The sequence below is a fragment of the Lupinus angustifolius genome, chromosome LG04, assembly GCF_001865875.1.
Source record: "Lupinus angustifolius cultivar Tanjil chromosome LG04, LupAngTanjil_v1.0, whole genome shotgun sequence".
Taxonomy (NCBI): domain Eukaryota; kingdom Viridiplantae; phylum Streptophyta; class Magnoliopsida; order Fabales; family Fabaceae; genus Lupinus; species Lupinus angustifolius.
Window position 1 is genome coordinate 9,064,080 of NC_032012.1, and position 402 is coordinate 9,064,481.

The following is a 402-nucleotide window of genomic DNA, read 5'->3' on the forward strand; positions in this document are numbered from 1 at the left end:
CTGCCAAAAAACATATATTATATGAGAGAAAGGTAGTAAATATTGCCAAAGACTATCATATATTTAAAAAGAGAAATAAAAAAATTACTTTATTTTTTATTAAAATTTCATAAAAATAATATTTCTTAAATAAATAATTCTTGTTATTTCTTTGAATAAATAATGAATGTTTATATTTTATGTAATTTAATAAATGTAACAAAAAAGTAAATAATATTTAAATAATTAATAATGAATTAAATCTTAAAATTCATTAAAAATGCAATACTTTTAATAATAAGTTACTTTATAATATGTTTTAAATAAATTATTTTGAAATGTTTACAATGGATGTCGTTACTCATCATATTTCTTTCCTTCCAAGTTGGGTTGAAAAGTAGTTCAGGTCAACAGAATTATGTG